Below are 19,137 nucleotides of genomic sequence, written 5' to 3'. Positions count from 1 at the left end.
ATTTCGGCTGCCTTTAATAAGAAATTATTTTGCATTTACAGTTACCATGAGAGCATGAATTATGTCCATGTCAAATGGCTGGTCTTGCTCGTCATGTTCGATGGAAGAAGAGCGTGACCACAACAACGAGGAAAGACAGCACCTTGTGGTTGTCGAGCACGGTAAGGACCTTCGTATTCTTTCTTCGTTGCCATATCATGGTCGTACTCAAAATGCCACTCGGTGAAGAAGTCGCTTGTCATTACCCCGCACCCTCTAAACCTAGTGAAACACTGGTCGAAAAAAAAAATCCCGCATCATGCAGGCCTCTGTGTCGTGCGTGCAGCGTAGGGGAGCGTATCTTCCAAACACCGGCGCCTTGCGAGTCTTCCCGATGACATACGGCGACCACCGGTCGTTGCCCTTCATGCTCGTTCACAGAAAGCCGCTAACGCGAAGTAAATTTACTGCATTTTTCACCAGGCGTACGTCTCTGGCGGCCGCATATATTAAAAAGTTTTGTCCGCATTCCGCCTACGTTCCGAATTTCTTTTTTATCTATGTTGGTAGCTTCTGCTGTTCTGGGTCGCCGCGTTGTTTCCGTGGGAAGTCGAAATGGCCAGGAGACGTTCGTTGCTCTCCTCTCGTGCAAGAAGCGGAGGTTTTCTTCCTCACAAAACCCTAAGTAAATATGAAGAGCACATAATCAGGCGACTACAAACTAATGCTCTGCCCAATCCTTACCTAATGAGTAAATGGTATCCAGAAACCTACAATTCGTCCTGCCCCTTCTGTGGAGCAGTTGGCACACTCTTTCACTCGGTTTGGGAATGTCAAGAAAACCCAGACTTGGACAGCAATCCCGGTCCGACTGATGAGCGCTGGGAGGCAACCCTTCGTAGCCACAGCCCACTCGACCAGAAATCGCTGGTTGAGAGGGGCCGGATTATGATGACGACCAATGGGTTCTCGTACTGAACCCACCCAGTTTTTGTGCTCTGAATAAATCTTGAATAAACAGCGCGAACAAAGACGAGCACAAAAGACAAGAAAGCGAACGACACGGCGCTGACTAACAACTGAGGGTTTATTGCTGATCACACAAGTATAAATACATAGATGTCGGCAATGAGGGAAAGGTTTAAAAAGTGCAAAAAAACCCAAAAACAAAACATAAATGTGACAACAGCAACATAAGCACGCTAGAAATCAGCAGAGATTACCAACCCCCAGGAGTGACAGCTCTTTTTGCAGAAGTGTTAGCGAAGGGTTACTTATACATGCATTTCCCTGCTTGAATATGTTGTATGCCTCGATAATTTCCCTCGCAGTTTTTCCCGATTTTTGGCAATGACCTTGGTTTCATGATAAAGCGGTACGCACTGTTTTTTCTCTTTCTTTGCCCATTCACAATCCCGGCAATGAATGCCGAGATGACCTGAAACTACTTTTGACACCTTATAGCTGTGTTCGGTCAGCCTTTTATTTATGCAACGTCCCGTCTGTCCAACGTACTGCCCTCCACAGGGCAGAGGGATGTTATAAACAACCCCCTTATCACAAGGGACGAAGCGTGACTGGTGCTTAGTTGTGCACTTCGCCACTTTTCCTTTGAACTCATTAACAGATCGGCACAAACCGGCCAGACGATCAGGCGCGGAGAACACAACATCGACACCTGCTTTTTTCCCCACTTTTTTCAGGGAGTGTGAAATTCCATGTAGATATGGAATCACAGGAATTTCACCTTCGGTTGTGGGCAGGCTCAGGCGTGAGTCCTGCGAGCGCTGCGTTACGTTGGCGGGAACTTTCCCGCCAATTTGACAGAACTACGGAATTGCTTTGGCATCAGCGCTTCCTACGCTTCGCCGGATGCTTCCACCGAATTCTGTCCACTTCGTCGGTGGTGTCCAGCTACCGTACCATGTGCGACATGTGCTCAGCTGCGACCCCACGTTCACCGTGGAGCCAAGAAAGACAGCCGCAGAAAGAACGATTGGCGATGGTGCGCCAGGTGTGAAGCCTTGCCCCTGGCTCAGAGAGTGGGGGATGCTTTTCGAAGGGTGCAGACGTTGTCTCTCGTTGCTAGACTCTGGGTCAAAGATCACCCATCGAGAGAATTGTCTCTTATTTGCGGGATAACTCTTTAGCGTTTCTTCTCGCCGACAAGAAAGCAGGCTTTGCGGTGCTTTTTGAGGTCACATGTAAGGCGAAGGGAGAAGAAGCTGTGCTCTCGGTGTTCAACAAAAGAAATGAGGTACGCTTGAAGCGCGTAAAAAGTGCGGCTTGTAAAGTCCATAGACAAGGCGGGAAAAGTCGCCTTGGGACTTTTATTTGCTGCAAAAACTCATAAAGTGGACTGTCCTGTGCGGGTCATTATCTCTTAAAATGGAACATGGCAGAAGTCTCTTTTAACGTTCCTGCAGCAAAATTAAAATTGTCTTACCAGTGACGCCACTTCTAAAGTAAAGAACTCTGACGAGGTGATTAGGTTTCTTAAGGAGAGGCCCAAGGCTAACCTGTCGGCTTTCTCAGTAGAGATCAAAGACCTTAATTACTCTATTATTCCTCAAGACGACCTGTCGATCAGTGTTAAGAACTACATAGACAGAGACAGGGTGATTTCTCTTCAGAATACTAGCGGCTTGTCTCCAGATAACTTTCAGAAATTGCCCGCAACATACCTAGAATTAACTTTCGCTGTTTGGAAACGCACCATCGTGACTAAAAAAAAACAACGCAATATGCATTAGCTCCCACTTTGGTTCTTTTTTGAGCGATCTTTTTCTAACGGAGCGGGAGCGAGAACTGAAACGCAGATATGAATGGTCCGGTGTTGCAGGCGTTTTCAGGTATGGTCATGCTTTTCTCGTTATAACCAACGTACAATATATGTCCGATCAGGCAGATATGTTCAGTGTCTTGTAAGTGCTTTCAGAATGCTTTCAACCAGTAATCTTGACTGGATTCTGCGTTCTCTAGCCAGGTGACCCGTTTGAGCTGTTCTGGCTACCCATGCATGCTCTTGTTGCCTGTTGCCGAGAGCATGCTCAGAGAAAGCAAGAATGCGGTTCCAAGCAACGGTGGGGCTGACGCAGATCGGAAAAAAATGTGACGGTAATACCTTACACGCACGCCATCGCCCACCATCTCAAGAAAAGAGGAAAAAAGAGCAGACGTACATGTGGTGAACCTAACCTGTGCAAGAAGGTGAATTCCACCGCCACTGTGAACAATAACTGCACTGTTAGGCACCGGCAACCATTTGTAGAGTGCGCAAAAACGTGGTCTACTAGATACCGTTGCCCTGCGGCCGAGCCTAGATTGACCAAACGGGCAGGTGTTTCAATGAGAGGGTCATGGAACATAATAGCGTCATCAGGGCATCTCACCATCTCGGCATACACTTCCGTGATTGCGAACAGTGCAAAGAATGTGACCCCTTTTTGGAAAGAACCACAACACTTGGTAAGTATGTCAACAAATCTGCGAGAGAGATAGCGGAGGCTGAGAAGAGCTCGTATTTTTTAGCCCTGTTGGGATTCAGGTAGCGAGGTCTGGCCGGAGAAGGGACGAGGAAGATCGGAAGAAGAAAACATGAAAAACTGTATACAAAGATTATTTACATATTGCACAGGTGAGAGCAACTGAGAGTGCCTCTCAGTAAAGGGAGCTTCTTAGCGGTCGGAAGTGTCTCGGTACCCAAACCAGCAGCTCGTTAAGTACCCTTAGTATTCCCCAGATCTCTGGCTGGGGAATACAGTTCGAAGAATGATGTGCAATCAGACGATGACACTGATGTTACCGCCCACGGTAGGGCGGTACTGATGTTCTCTGGCAGTTCGGTCGATGGAAAGGGCACAAGATACGGTCACGTTGTCGTCAACACAGCTTCCAAGTGGGCGCGCATGAGGGTCCGGACTGCGCCCATGTGGCCCAGGAATGCGCGTGCGTGACACAGGAATGTCAGGCTGTCCCCCAGCAGGGCTGAAAGACCTTGCACTTCGTCGTCTGATGACCGGCACGCGAAACCTCTGTCGAAGGCGCAGCTCTCCGTCAATCTTCAACCGCAGCGTGACTAATGAGGACAACACTCGGTTCGTCAACCCATATGGAATGCTCAGCCACGTGGGGACGTCATGGTCGTCGCTGCTTCCGACATTCTTGCAGCCACGTTTCTTCCAGAAGGCTCATTCACCTTAGCGGTGGTTTTCAGGGAAACCTCCCCATGTCCAAATTCGCCGAACTCAACAGCAGGAAGTGAGCGCGAGCATAACAGCCCATACAAAGCCTTTGCTTCTCCTTTTTACTCTGACCTAAACATTTTGCCGCTAAAACGCCTCTTTAATTGTAAGTTAGGCCCTCTCATTTACCGGGATCGCAATTGTATTAATCAACTTCTCTGTTTCTTCGCATCTTTCCTCGCTAATAGTAACCACACTCGATTCTCTGAACAAAACAAAATGCTGCTACCAAAAGTTAACACAAATTAAGGAAGACAAACTGCTTTTTTTTCCCCGCCATAAAAATTTGGAATTCATTACCGCTAGCAGTCAAATCAGCACGTTTGCCCGCAGCCCGCTTTCTACAGGGGCGCTTGAATTTAGCCTCCATAGAAATTCAACCGCCGCGGCCGGGATCGAAACCACTTCTTTCGGGTCTGGAGCTGAGCCCCATAACCACTGAGCCGCCGCGGCGGCACAAACAAAAATTCATCGTGTGCATTACGAGGGGTCGATACCAAGTCGCAGAGTTGTTGCAGGGAAGCACGAAAGTTATAAGAGCGTACCAGAAGGAGTTGACGCCGAAAAATGGCAGATAAGTATGCGGCAGAAGCGGAAATGGAATGCCGGCGCCATCATTTTGCTGCTCCGCGCGCTTCGCATAATCCAGGGACAAAGCACGAAGCACACGACTGCGGAAAAAGAAAGAAGCTGGGAAAAAAAAAGAAAATTACATCTGCGCTGCTAAGGCTACCAAGACGCTGCGCACCAGCCCTGGCATGTTTCCGTACCCGTTTGCTTTCTCCAGTCGCATGTGTTTCCCAGGGAGGTTCACTGTCTGAATGTCCTCACGGGATCCCACTTAACGTTATCCAAACAAAAATGAGGTGTTTCGTGCACACTTAATGTTCCGGTCTTCTAGTGTAAGCTATCTCCGTCTTTCCAGCGTATCCTCCCGGTACGAAAGCCCCAGATTACGCATCCCTTGCGTTCGGAAGTGTTGCCTTCAAGGCAAGGCAAATTCTCAGGAAAAACGCAAAAATCTGCTTCAAAAACATGAAAGCTTAAAATTACGACGGTGAAAATGAGCGAAATAACCTTTTGGCGGCATAATAACCATGAAAGTGTAATAAGGCGCAGTAGGCCACTTGCTTCCGTACTTATTCACTGAAACAAAAACGTCATAGTTAATTTCGGAGTATCAAAAGGAATTAAAACGAGGTGTGCTCTTCAGGACGACTGCTTTATATATTGAATTCTTTACGGCCCACTTACAGGCGCTTGTCGTTTTTCCTTTCTAGCAGCTAGTATTACATATATTGCCTTTGGAATGTATTTTTACTTTTGGAGGGGGGGAAGGGGGAAGTTAACTAATATACGTTTGCTAGAGAAGATATCAGTGTTATGCATTCACTGCCACAAACCATTTTGCACCCAAAACTCCACACCTCCTCCTTCCAAGACGGCGAACTAATACCTACGAAGTCAGAGTGAGCTCAACATGCCTCTGAAATCTGTTCACGTTATGGCCTAAATTAATTGTCCATGTTTGAGTGCCGCTTCATTAGGTTAATATGTGCAACCCTTTCTACTACTGAGGCGTGCTCAGCAATAATAATAGTAATAATTGGTTTTTGGGTAAAGGAAATGGTGCAGTATCTGTCTCATATATCGTTGGACACCTGAACCGCGCCGTAAGAGAAGGGATAAAGGAGGGAGTGAAAGAAGAAAGGAAGAAGAGGTACTGTAGTGGATGGCTCCGGAATAATTTCGACCACATGGGGATCTTTAACGTGCACTGACATCGCAGAGCACACAGGCTCCTTAGCGTTTTTCTCCATAAAAACGCAGCCGCCGCGGTCGGGTTCGAAACCGGGAACTCCGGATCAGTAGTCGAGCGCCGTAACCACTGAGCCACCGCGGCTTAGCAAGGTTCTAAGATGTTGGCTCAGTGTACATCTGACGTAAAGCCTCGTTCTGAAGGTAGGATGACCACGTCCTCTTACCTTTTTTCCCATCTTCATTCCTTTCAGTATTCCTTCGTTACTTCCTTTCTTTCCTTTTCCATCTTTCTATCTTTCTTTATTTCCTTCTCGTACTTTTCGTGCTCTTCATTTTTGCTTTGCACATTTGCTTCCAATCTTATTCCTTTCCGGGCAGCAAGTACCCGCACAAAGATTACGAGAACGCTCCTGCCTCATGTGGTTAGTGACGCCATTCCCACCAGCCCTCTGCCTAACGAGCTGCTTCAGCACCTCACTGGCTTTCAAGCCAGCACCATTCGGTGCTTAGCCCGGCTTATTACCCTCGGCCGAGTTTTGCCGATCAGGCATGCGGCTGAACGTAGTACCTGCTTTATTAACGTAATACGCTTGATATTTTATTTTTTATTTACGCACATACTGATGACCGTGCCTAGTTCCAGGCAGAAAGGGCACACTAAGAAAAATCTAAATCACAGCAACGAAGACACAATACGTCAACAATAATGCAGCAATACACTAATATAGCAGTATCATATAGAGGAGCAAAAACACACGCCATATACCAACATGAAACATTGGTGGGGAACGTAAGTTAGATTTTTTTGAGATTGATATGGTTCAGTTAATGAGTTCCAGTCAGTTATGGTGCATGGAAAAAAAGAAGACTCGTACAAATCGGTCCGGGCAAAATACTGTGTTAATAAAGCTGTGTGATAATGTCGTGTACTCCTTGTCGGCATTGGAGAAAGATAGGAGGAAGGGTCAGGTCTGATTTCGTTGTTAAGAAGCAATGAAAACAAATTTAAATGAGAATTTCATCTCCTTAACTGCAGTTGTTCAATATCGTTAGCTCCCACCAATTCTCAGTGGGAGCTAGTCTGTCTGTGGTCAGGAAATTTGTGAAACAGTGTACTGAAATCTCGAAAGATCAAGTTAACTTGGCTGTTATTGTCAACTTATGCCGCAATTGAATGAATAACTGAAAGTGGGTGGGTTACTGTGGAAAATCCTTTTTAAAAGCCATGTTGATAATATGTCAGGTTGCTTTTGCGATCAAAAATTCACTAATTGTAGCTGAGATAGATAATATGCTCCGTTAATTTGAAGCAAAATGACGTTAAGGATAAAAGTCAGTAGCGCCATACCTGAAGGCGGTCGCATTTTTTAAAACCTTCAGTCATCAGGCACCTTGTCGGCTAAAGAAACGAAATATGATAACCAAAAATCAGGCCAGTGATTCATTATACCACCGAAGAGGCGCGTTGGGGATATCGTCGGGCCCTGGGTATGATTTAGTTAACTTTAGTAATATGAAAACGATGACGTCATACGCGACGAAGTTAACTTCTGATGAGTGTGCTGATTTCATGCTTCGCGCAACGCGCGGCTTATACTGAGAAAATACGCTATGAAAGTAAGTGTTAAAACGTTCAGCAATGACAGTGTGATTGGTCATCGTTGTATGGTGGAATTTTATACCTTATATAGGTACTTTTTGAATAGCTAATGCGGCGCCAGAATTTCCTCGGGTCATTTTTTTTGAAGTTCTGCAGAGCCGTTTTGAAATAATAATCCTTGATCGGTGTACAGAAAGTGCAAGGCTTTCTTTTAGTTGGCTGAATATGCTCTTCTGTGCTCGTTGGTTTTTTAGCTTTCTTTTTTTTTCATAAAAACTATGAAGTGAGAGATGAGTAAGATGGTTAAATAAGTGAAAAAAGGTGGGCTGATTTGATTAAATCAAGAAGTGAACGATGATATGGACCCTGTGTCCAGACGATATAGTAATCCGGATTGTCCGGTGAGAGTCCCACTGCCGCCAGGTGCCGAATTCTCGTCGGCTTCAGCGCCGGGCAGTCCCACAACAGGTGGTCGATATCCGCCTCACAGTCTCTGTTCTTGAAGACTGGACACCCGGGGCGGGGATATAAATCTTTGAAATGCGGCCACTTGCTTGTCACAGCTGGAGTTAGGGCAACCCCGACCCGTATCCTCCGAAGCGCAACCTCCTCTGCACGGGTAAGACCACGGGGGAGGGTTACCGCACACGGAGGGATTAGAGCACGTGTGCGGCGCCGGAGGTGTTCCTTTCTTGTTAAAAGGCGGGTGGTGTCATCCAGAGTGAGGACTCGAGGCAAAGACGAGGTTGGGGTCGAAAGGCGGGTCGCAGAATCTGCGCGGCTTCGTGCGCTCAGGAGGTCACGCGGGACCCACTCAATACGGATTTGCTGCGGGATGCGTGCCGCTAGACGATGGATGTCTTGGCAGATTTCTGGGGTGCGACTGACTCGTCGAAGTAGGCGTGGGACGTGAAGGGCGTCGGTGCGAAAGACAATGCGGGCCGTAGGTAGCATGGGAACGGCGGCCACAGAGAAAAGTGCCTTTTGAACCGCAGGCATCTCCGCACAGAAGGAGGAAGGAGGTTCTGAGAGGCGAAACCTTGACGTTTTGTTCAGACCAGACTCGCAAGGACCGTAAACTGCCGTTGTTGTTTCGCAGGCCTGGATGCTTGCGTCAACGTACATAACGATGGAGCCATGCGGCATATTGGCGTCTTGATCTGTAATTCGGTCGCGAAACGACGATTCCGCACGAATAGATGATTCCCGACGTAGATCAGTTGGCTTGTTATCGCTTAGCTGCACAAAACGCCAGGGAGGAAGAACTGACGGGGGCGGTTGTAGAATGGAGTGCGATGAAGCATATGCCCTGAGTGCACACGTTGTGTGTGTAAGGCTTGACTTTAGGTGGCGAGCATCGCGTCGTTGCTGCACCAGCTCATCTAGTGTATTCAGCTGCGCATGTTCTTGGAGCGCCACGATCGGGGTAATGTGGGGAAGGCAAGTGATGACCCTCATTGCCTCTCGATTAACAGCTTCTAGACGATCCCATTGAGCACTCGTCAAATGCTGGAATTGGGCTTGGTAAACGAGGCGCGGTTGCACAACCGCCCGCACCAACTGTCGTGCAACATGAGAGCGGGCTCCGCCTGTTTTTTTAGGAGCAATGCGTCTAATCAGACCCAACGCCTGAATTGCTTGCTTTTTAGCCCGAGAAAGCCAAGCAGTACCTGTTCCTGACTCGTGTATTGTCAAGCCCAAGATTTTTACGGTCGAACTTTCACCGAAACCAAACAGCATAGGGGATTATTTTTTTAATTTGTGATGTTGATCAATCGGAAATTATGAGGTTAAATATTTCATCGCAAAGATAAACGACTAAGAAGCGGAAGAAAAAAAATAGGCTGTGGATATGCTCAGCTAATCCAGAATATACAAAGCTGTCGACGTTCATTATGTTCATTGACGTTGGCAACGTTCTAGGCACCGATGATTTTCAGGAAAGGAAGGGAGCAAAACTTGCTCCCTAGGCCAGTGGACGACTCAATTGCGCTATGAGGTACGTGGATGTGGTGGGAGAGAGATGTGGGCTCTATGCATTAGCGCTGACATCGTTGTGGCAGGCATGCGGCGCTGCAGCAATAGGCCGCAGTGTTCATTGGGTAACCAACCTCTCGCGATCAACCATTAATTTAACTGCCACCTGCAAGAGTGACAGGGTGGGCGCGCTGCCTATCCAGTGTGCGAAACGCACTCAACGGTGCAGACGCCAAGCCGCGTCTACTTTCACTCTCTAGCCAGGTTCAGCAGACCGCATATATTTTTTTATATCCAGCTGAGGCTCGGCTAGATCACGTGGTCAGGCAGCAGCCGCTGCGCGGCTGTGGAGCCCCGGCGCAGCGACGGCGGAGACTCGGCTAGGCGGCGCGGCGAAGTCACCAGATGCGTTGCTATGGCAGCGGCGCCGCGTCACGTGGCCTCACGTGGTTGTGACGTCACGTATCTCGGAGTCGACTTTGCTCGCTCCTGCTATGCCAGTAAAGCTCTCTCTTTTTTTTTTAAAAAAAAAAAAGAAAACACCTGCAACCGGTAGTATTCGAAACCACGACCTCCGAATTTCGCGTCCGGTGCTCTACCAAGTCAGGAAAGGCGACGGATGCGCAATCTTTCATTTCATTTATTGGAGACTTAAAGGCCCGCGGGCATTACATAAGGCGGGAGCAAGAAAAGTGTGCAACATCATAGTGATACCAGTCCAACAATAACAATAACAAAACCAAAACAAGCAAATGAATGAAACAAATAAGAGAAGAGATAGTAGCACATGATCAGATCACTCCGTAAGGCAGAAAACATCTAGAACACAGGCGAAGTGCGAAAGATTGCTCGATTTGTGCACGAAGTAATATTACCAGGCAGAGCATTCCATCCGGCTATTGCATCTAGAAAGAATGAATCATTCAACGCTGACGTGCGGCCTCTCATGAGGTCTATTGGATGACTGTGGTTTAGGCGAGGGGATATTTTTGATGGGGACTCTAGCAGAGGGTCCTGTTAATAGGGTGGTGGAAAAAGGAATGAAGGAGGCAGATGCGTGATACGATGCGACGTGATTGAAGACTTGGCAGGGAAAGGGCTCGTTTTAGTTCAGTTAGACTAGTACCACGCGAGTGCTCTGATATGATAAACCGCGCAGATCGGTCTTGCTTTCGGGAGTATTTATGTGCAGTGTAATCGAACCTTGAGAGTGTTCACAAACGCCACCCTCGTCCTTAGCGGCGGGCGTCGTACCCGCTGTGCCACGTGTCACGTGCGAGTACCACCCTCTATGCCACCTATGGGATCGAGGGACACAGCACAGCGCTCTGTGTTGTGTCCCTTCTTCTCTGTCCCGTCTGTCACGCTATTGTTATGGATCACCGTGAACACCAAATTGCTCAACAACTGGTATTGTTGAGCATATATGGTATGCTTTTTTTGCTTATGATATGTCTTTTTGTTGAATGGGAGATTATTAGCCTAATTATTTTATCGCTTAAAGTTGTTTTGCAAGTTGTGCATTATTGGGGCCAGGATTAGTCTCAGCATCTGCACCCAGAATTAACAATTCTTCCAGCTACAGAGCAACTCGATATCACATTCGTGGCCACAACAGCAAAAATAGGGAAGGTATCACTATATCACTAGAATGTACACATTTTTAGTAGCATTTCCTCGCCTGAGGAACGTACGACATTTGTCCGTGAAGTTCCATTAAAAAATGTGTTTAACATTAATATCATTTGTGCAGCACCCCTTCGAAATAGTCTCCCTTGCAGTGTATACACAGCTTCCAATGCTTCTTGAGGTCTAGGAAACAGTTCGAAAACGCTTCATTTGGCATGGCTGTCAGCTTCTTTGTAGTGGCGTCTTGAATGGCCTCCACGCTCCTCATCCAGCGACCTTTTAGGGCTCTCTTCACGCGAGAAACAGGAAAAAATCGCATGGGGAGAGTTCAGGCGAGTATGGCGGATGGGGAAGTACAGAAATGCTGTGCTTGGCGAGAAAGTTTGTCACGCTGAGAGCAGTGTGCGGCCTTGCGTTATCGTGGAGAAGGCTCCATTGTCGAGATTCCCATAAGTCAGGGCAACGGCGTTGCAGCCCGTCATGCATGTGTTGGAGCACGCGGATATAAAACTCCTGATTCACCATCTGCCATTGTGGGACGAACTCGAGGTGCATGACACCTCTGCCATCGAAAAAAAAAACTATCAGCATCGTCTTTGTCTTTCTCGACGCCGGAGAGCTTGTGGACCTCCATTCGGCGCTCTGCCTCTTTGTTTGAGGATCGCCTTGAAAACACCATGTTTAGTATTCAGCAATGATGCTGTCGACGAATGCAGCATCCTTATCTGCCTCGGAGAGCAAATCAGCGCTCACTGATGCCCGCGTGTCCTTCTGGTCCTGTGTGAGCGAGTGCGGCACAAGTCTGTCATTCAGCTTTCGTTTCCCCAAGTTCTCACGCAGAATTTGGTGGCATGTTGTCTTACTAATGTCGAAAGCATCTGATAGCATGCGCACTGTAATGGTGCGGTCTTTCTGTGTGATTTCCGTGATCCGAGCCACGTAGTTTTCATTCCGTGTGGTTTAAGGGCGTCCCTGCCTTGTGTCGTCTTCCACCGACGTTCTCCCCGAAACGAACCTCTTGGGCCACTCGAAAACTCGCGCCCGCGATAATGTCTCGTTCCCTAAGCGTCACGAAGGAGCTCATACGTCTGTGTGGCTGTCTTGCCAAGCTTCACCTAGAATTTTATATTTACATGCTGTTCGAGGTGGACGTCCATCTCTCCACATTCACTCACATTTGAATGCGCAGACGACCAGTGACAACGTATTTTAACGCGACAGCGTTAAGAAGCTCGTGTCGCAGAAAAGCCGGTTTCGACGGCGGCGTTGGCCGTGAGCGAAAAATGGAGCATCTCGGCGGACACCTAAACCGCGCCGTAAGGGAAGGGAAATCCCTTCCCTTACGGCGTGGTACGGGTGTCCAGCGTGAATTGTGAGACAGACGTCATTTCCTTTCCTTAAAACCCATTTTCATTTCATTTTCCTTCCCTCACGGCCCGGTTCGGTTGTCCACCGATATATGTGAGAAAGGCGTCCTTTCCTTAAGTTGTCCAACGGGCCACGCGTCGCGCCGAACGGGCGATGGAGTTCCGTGCACTCCTTGGCAACGCTGCAACACGCTGTCGCGTCTCACTCTTACAGACGAAGCTTAAGCGTCCTCCAAATTTTTTTTACGTGTAGTGCCGTCTAGCGGCGGCCCCAGCAATTAACATAAATAGCTCAGGTTAGCCCGAAAATATGGCGCTACACATGCGCACCAACATATGTTTTGGGGAATCATTTCTAGAATAGAAAATAAATCAGTCTCGGAACTTTGCGGGCAAAGGTTGTATTACGAGACCACATCCTTGAAACACCACCGCGTCCAGTGGACGCGCCGGTCCCGAGTGGGTCATTTACGGACGAGTGGCGTGGGGGCGCTGTTACTGCGTCGTGCGTAAAGTCACTGGAACGGGAAAAGTACCGCAACCAGCCGCCATATTTGGTCCAGCGCCGCTTGCTGTGCACGCTTATCTCGGGCCCATAAGAGCAAGTGCTACGTAATGCTCCGGATTATCTGTGTGCCGGCGGCTGTGAGAAAGAAGCGAGCGGACCATTTATGGCGGGGAATGACCGCGTCACCGCGGAGAACGAATCGGGAACGCGCGCGCGCTGGCCGGCCGGCGCGGCGGCGAGAGAAAACGAATGCGGTACTTTTCCCGTTCCAGTGACTTTAGTCCTGCTCACTGCCATCAATGCGCGTAGCCGCTGATTCTGTAATCAGGGGATCTCAGGGTGAAGCACAGGATCCACGTGAAAGGCTGGGATGCTCCGTATGACGAAGTCATTTTCTTGCATCAGCGGGCCGACGAAGCTGCTGGCGGTAGCCAACGCTACTCCGATCCAACAAATGTGGAGGGATGGGGAATGGGTTAGGTGACCACTTCCTTGAAATGCCACCATGCCCAGTGACAGCGCTTTGTGCACGCTTCGCGTGGACGTCAGCAGAAAAGCGCCATTTACAATTTCCAATGTTCAGATTTATTACGAGCGACAAATACTTTTCGTCGGCATATTGTACACTATTTCGAGCCCTCCGTCAAAACTTCTTTTCGGGCGATTCGGTGCGTATCGATCATGTAAACAGTTTTAGCGCAGACAGGCACAGACCACAAGAAATACGGCACGCACACACAGGCTTGTGTATATCTGTATTTCGTCTTTCTCGTGGTCTGTGTCTGTTTGCACTTGGGTTTTCTACAAGTTCCTGCACTCATCTGTGCTATCAATGTTTTTAGCACGGCGCCTGATAAGGCGCGTCTTACGGTGCTGTAACCTAGGAAACATTCAGTTTTGAACGAGAACGCTGACAGATGCGTGTGCTCAAAAGGCACTTTACGCCTAGTTTTCTCTGCGCACAAGCGAAACATGCAGTTTTGCTCGCCTTGACCATCTTGTCCAGGAACAAAGTCCAGTGTGTGGGCACTTGTCCAACCTTACTGACTTTAAGAACAATCATACATAAGGAATAAAATAAGCGTGGCTGATTTAACCTATTCAAGTAACCAAATGTGCAATCTTGTAAGACAAAGCTAGGTCTTTGTGTTCCTAAATAAAGTCACAAATGACTGATTTAAATTTACAATCAATTAGAATGGGTTCTTATCTCTCATAGTTTTCCTCATTGCTAATTTCTCAATTAAGTAAAACAGCTTTCATGAAGGTTTTCACACCAGTTTTTGCTGACCAAACGGTTTACTTTCGAGGTGCCGTAATATTCGTTTTGAAACCTGCACCCGATGTATAGTTGGTAGAGCGGAATTCTGCTTAAGGCGAGAAAACTTACGGGGCTTTCAGCACCTGCTGATTCTGCAGGGTCCGCTCGCAGTTATATGTTAATTGTGTTGTCTCCCAGAAGGGCACAGTGCGGTAAACACTTTTTTTGCAGGATCGCATATGCTTGTACGCTGGGGTGTCGCTTTGAAGATTCTAGTAGCAGACGAATTATTCAAATCAGATGCAATGACTGGCTCTCGCAAAATTCGACGCACATTCGGAAGATCGGCGCAGAAGCAATCTCTCCAGAGTGCACCATAGAGAATTCTAGAACAGTGGAGAAGGAAGCCCTGAATACCGCCTAACCTTGTGTGTGTTGCTGCCCTCTCCACTTCACTCGCCAGCGCGGCGGCAAAGGAAGCATGTCCGCGCGCGGCGTCGAACAATCGAGAAGTTTGGAGTAAATGCTACTGATTGCCGACGGAGAGGGCGTAGCCTTGAGGGTGCAGAGTGTTGCCCTCTCCCTCTCGCTCGAACGCGAGCGGCAGCGGATCGGAAGAAAGAAGTCTCTGGAAACACGGTCTCCCCGTCTGACCAACGGGGACGCGCGCCTGGCGCGAGAATGTGAAGGAAATTGTACTGTTAATACTGTGTGTACGATTAGACGCGGCACGCGCCTGCACATAAAGGACGTTGACCGCTGTCTGCCAGCCCGTGCCGCCGTTTAAGCTTTGGAGAATCGCACCCGCACGACTCCCGCGTCGACACCACTCGGCCAGCCACGGTTCTGCGAGGCAGCGTACGTAAGTCTTCAGGATGGCTCCGTCGTGATCCTCCGGTCGTCGGACTGTCGCAGTGCCCGGCGAACAAATTGTGTTTTGGTTGTTTGCCTCCCTCCTGTGTTAGTGCAATTTAGGTTCAAGATTTTTGGTTGTGTTGTAGTCTCTTCACAGTGTTACTCTGTACGAGTTGCATGGTGTTGTAATCGTTTTATGTGCTCGCGCGAGCGATTGGAAAATCCTCTGTGTCGTCTCTTTGCTGTAGAAACTGTGTTTTGTTTGTGAACCTTTGGCTCCGGCCCATTATCTGGCTTGCAACTGGCGAAAGCTGGGCACATAACGACCACCCCGCTTGTCGCTCGATATCTGGTTTCTGGCTGAGCTTGCAACGCTCAGTCGAGGGCATCTTACCCCATCGCACACTGTAAGGGTGTCTGGGAGTACACGCACAAGTGCGCGAAAGATAACACTGGCGGCGCGCATTATTAGTGCGCTGGGACTGAAACTCGGAATCTGAGATTTCACCGATGTTTTCTTGCCCTAAGCGCCTGGCAGGTGGCAATCTGCCCGGCGTGTTGTGGGCAGCCTGTCTGTTCGTCTTTCCGAAGCCCCTTTGTGTGACCTCTAGGTTGCTCGGGAAGAGCAACCTGAGCGCACCACCAGTGGCAGCGGCTGCCATCACAGGGCAGTGGGGCAACGCTGAACCGCGGACTCTCAGTGATCTATGAATGTAAACTAGTGAAGGTCCGATTGCGCATATATTGGCATTAACCCATTAACGATATCGAGGAGCCTAGGCCCGATTTCGGCGATCTTTGTCTGAAGTTTGCTTGCTCTTGAAAACCGAGACTCCAACCGAAACCAGAGTGAAAACCGAAGGGCTAGAGGATCTAACCAAGATTTGCCTAACCACAGCAAATCGCCCACCATCATTTTGTGTGCCGAACACAACCTGGAGGGGGAATATTCTTCGGAACCGAGGTGGCAGTAAGTGCCAGCAAGTGCGCATAAAACCAGTCAGTTCAACGATGGCAGTGGAAGCAGAATTGAGGTTTAAAAGCAAAAAAAAGCGAGGAAAAAAACTAAACATAATAGCATGAATCATTCGGCAGGAGAGGTTATCATAAGCTGCTTTGAAAACAAACATTCTGTTTAGTCAGCAACAATACGTTGTAAGCAAAGCACGCAATTAAAACATTGTAAAAAGTATACTCTGCAGATTATATACTGAAAATTACGGTACTTGCTATTAGCACATAACGTGAAATTGTACTGTGGAGCAGTGGCAGGAATTACATTTCGTTACGACTGCGAGAAACAGAACGATCAACTGGGGAGATCAATGGAAAGCTCTGCCATCACGACTTAACACCACTGCTACTATAGGTACACCAGACCGACGGTGAAAGACACACGCGGCGCATTCCGAACAAATGTATTAAAATGCATCATTCGCATGCTTTGAGCTTGCTAAAGGACAGCCTCGGTCAGCTATTTTTTTTTTCAGCACAAGAAATGATACAGCCGAAAAAAAAATATTTGTAAGCAGGACGCTGTTTGCTTGGATAAGAAGCAACTTCGGTTGTCATTCGTTACGCAGGTCTGAGACAGTACTTGGCTGCAGGAATGCTTTATAGTAAATACAAGTTACCGTAGACTGTCTTTTGCCCGGAGAAATCTAGTTTCAGGTAAGCTTTTACTGTGTAGACAAGGTATTTTACAATACGTATTTGGTGAATGGACACTGCATTTCAGTTACACTTCTGCATGCGTGATGTTACTTGCCTCCAATGACATATATTTGGGAGCCTCATTGATTTGCTCATTTTCGGAAGCACGGAGCACGGCTGGCGCCTGATAACTGAGGTATGGCGCGCATTAGAGATTAGCACAAACTGTTGGCTGATTTTCACGGGGCCACATACAACGCCACTCAGGGCCAGGTGGCCAACAGTCGGTTTGGCAGACAAAACAACACCGACCGGTTTTAGTGCGCTGCGGCTTCTTCGGCTTTGTTGAAAAGTTGAGACTCTGAGTATATGGAGAGCACTCGCCCCCTGTCGAAGCAGACGCACCACGTTGTCCAGTCGAGAATGGCCGCTACACATCTCCGACGACAGTTTTCAAACACCACATGGACACTGGTACGTCGGGTCGAAACACAGGTCCTCAAAGTGGGCTCCTCAACCAGCACAGCAAAAAGAAGGCGAACCCGATGAGACGGTGCCGGGCAGACAGTTGGCTGTTTGCCTATGAAGGGAAAGCACCGCTCTTTCTGTCCGCGCATCAAACGGTATTTTGTGTTTTCGAGAAGAATGTGTGTTTAACTAACATCGCGATTGACACGCACAATGTTACGACAGAGGTGAAGTATAAGTCACAGTTAAAGGAAATACGTCAAATGGTAAAGCCAGATCTGAACTGGAGAAAAATAAGTTTCAGCGCTAAGAAAAAGAACTGTTAGAGTTTTAACGTGGTTAAACCGAGTAGACGTGTGAAAGCATGTGTTAAACCTGACTGGCTTACGGTTTTGGTTTCCTGAGTCGCCGATACGTCTGGCGACAATATTACACTCAGGTTAAGCTCTGATCCAGGGTAAGCTGATCTGATCTGTTCGCGCCGCAGATGTAACTTGATGAAGACGACGATGTGGAATGCACTGCTGAGAGTGTTTTGCAGTTTAACACGAGGCGTGATCGGCTGCGGTGCACGAAGGCATGACAATGTGTGTCTGCATCGCGGAAGAGTATGTGTGTACGTGAAGCATTTGGAAGCTTAGCGGGTTTAATTTCCATGCGATAAGGAAAAAAAAAACTGCGGCGATAGCATCCCAAGCAGCACAGGTAATTGGCCCAACATTGGAACCGTATAGGCAAAGGCCGGCCCTACAAAGGACCGGGATGGAACCATCCTGTTGCAATATTAGGCCGATCACTTGTGCTGCTTGGGATAGTGCTCTTAGCAGGGCCAGCGAAGCTGATCTGTTGGCGCCGCGGGGCTTCGAGTCCCAGTCGGCGAAATATTTATTTTATTTGCTTTTAGGGGTCAAAGTCAGGGCTTCAGCGACGGCCCGGCTTTTACAGCTTTGGTCGGGAAGTTAGACCTTTCGATCTCGAAGGGGCAAAGAGCTCGAGGAGACGACCCTAAAGCCGCGCCCCTGCTTGGCGGTGAAACCTACCTCTCTCCACGTCAAGAGACCGGTTTAACCGTTTCCCCTGTTTCCTTTAAGTAGTATACATGTGGCACTCACTGCTGCGTCCTTTTAGTACGCTGGCAGAGGATGAAAATAGGCGCACTTAATTTTGCTGACAAAAGTTCACACAAACATGTGTCAACGCAGCTGGCACAGAGAAACAGAAAACAAAGCTTAACATCCTTGAGCACTCCCTTCCATGAAAATCTGGAGAACTGCGCGACTAATTTATTCTGCTATTTAATTCTTCTGAAATTATCGCCGAGCTCAAATACAAATAATGGTAAGGCCTTTGGAGAACCCGCACGATGGTTGCTTGCTGACACTACCGAAAGGATCAAGGCGGAAAGCTGGGCTAGTTGGTGTGTTGTCATTAATTAAAAGACTAGCGCATGTAACTAGGACACAGACATGGAAGAAGACCGGGCGAGCGCTAATTTACTCCTTCTATCTTCCTATCTTCTTCCATGTCTGTGTCCTAGTTACATGCGCTAGTCGTTCAATTAATGATACCGAAAGGAATAATTCTCTTTCTTCTGTTGTTCTCAAACTTCATTTTTCAGTCGCCCTTCTCTGAATGGTAGCGAGCCGTTTCGCAGCAAATTTTCAGGCAGGTTATTTCTTTTAAATTTTATTTTAGTGCGCCAGCACTAAGACACCGACTTACCGATTTCGCCATTGTTTGCCTGGCGACGTCGGTAGCTCTGGAAGAGCAACCAGAGTCGCACAATCCCCACCGGAGGCCGCCTACCATCGCAGGGAAGTGGCGCGTCGTTTAAG

The 19,137-nt window shown here is 48.2% G+C and overlaps 1 long non-coding RNA gene across 1 annotated transcript in view; it reads left to right on the top strand.

Annotated features, from left to right (window-relative positions):
• Positions 1-19,137, top strand: part of LOC144118318 (uncharacterized) — a 50,596-nt gene that overhangs the window by 16,057 nt on the left and 15,402 nt on the right. The window contains exon 4 of the long non-coding RNA XR_013312008.1: positions 42-161. This is a non-coding gene — a long non-coding RNA (uncharacterized LOC144118318). The remainder of the gene's footprint in view (positions 1-41; positions 162-19,137) is intronic.

This window comes from Amblyomma americanum, chromosome 2, assembly GCF_052857255.1.
Source record: "Amblyomma americanum isolate KBUSLIRL-KWMA chromosome 2, ASM5285725v1, whole genome shotgun sequence".
NCBI lineage: Eukaryota > Metazoa > Arthropoda > Arachnida > Ixodida > Ixodidae > Amblyomma > Amblyomma americanum.
Note: the sequence above shows the minus strand (reverse complement) of the source record. Positions and strands in the feature narration are given on the sequence as shown.